The sequence below is a fragment of the Loa loa genome (assembly GCF_000183805.2).
Source record: "Loa loa unplaced genomic scaffold supercont3.830, whole genome shotgun sequence".
Lineage (NCBI taxonomy): Eukaryota > Metazoa > Nematoda > Chromadorea > Rhabditida > Onchocercidae > Loa > Loa loa.
The window spans coordinates 4895-6056 of NW_018109010.1; positions in this window are offsets into that span (position 1 = coordinate 4895).

Here is a 1162-nt window from a genome sequence, read left to right on the forward strand (position 1 = left end):
TATCATGCATTCATCGTGGTTTTCTTGTGTAGCAAAATTTTTATAATTATTATGTAGCAAATTTTGGTAGAATTAATTCAGGACCAATTATCGGAATCCAGGCAAATTCAGGGCCAATTCAGGACTAATTATCGACGATTTTCTTCAACTGTAACAAGGACTGAGTGTTCTTTCCGACTCTTTGGTTGATAGTACCTCAAACTTAGGCTTCGGCAAATTTGTAAATGTAACAACGAACTTAGCAATTACGATTTCGTATATCAAATTAATTACGACGACAATATGAGAAGGAAACCCAACAACGCTCAATATCGTCTATTCAACCGACCACGTTGAAATACATCTTGAAAAATGATTTTGATGCTTAGGATCCTCTGCTTCCTGGAATACGGAGGTTTTAAGGTCAGTTTGTTTTGTAGTCAGTTTGAGTTCTGACGACAGCTCTGAGATTATAAGAAGTACCGGTTTATTAGAGTACTCAAACACAATAGATGCACAATTTCAGCTTACACTGTACAGAATATCTGGATATATGTATATCCAGCGTATCAAATTAATAACAAGGGTGTTTGCTGAAATCGTGTGGAGAAGCAGTGAATCAATAATTGCTTTCATACTGTTGGTATAATGTATTGTATGTATAGATGAACTGTGCAACGCAAACTAATATTGTGCATCCACTGTTTTATGTTCTCTAATAATAATTCTTGTGACCCCAGAAGTGACCTCAGATCTATCCAAGGATCGCCCAATTCAAGGAAGAAGAAGGTCCTTAGCGCCAAAAACTCACAGGAATAAAGGTTTAATTAAGCAAGTTTGAGATACTATCAACTAAAGAGGCAGAAAAAACCTTCAGTTTTTGTCACGGTTGAAGAAAATCGGCGACAATTGAAGAAAATCGGCGACAAAGGGAATCACTGATTCCCTGCATCGCCTCCTCATGATTTTAGCGGCATCAAATGATGAATTCCCTTGAACTATTATACATTTCCTCTCCAATCAATTCATCCAATAATTTCTATCATTAACGAAATCTTACATTCATAGTTCAGATGAGATAGTTATCAGCCTCTTCCTGCTAATCTTATTTATATGATTTATTTAATTTGTAAGTAATTTTCGTTTAGTTAATTTTTTATTTATTAAATTGTTTACTTTTTTT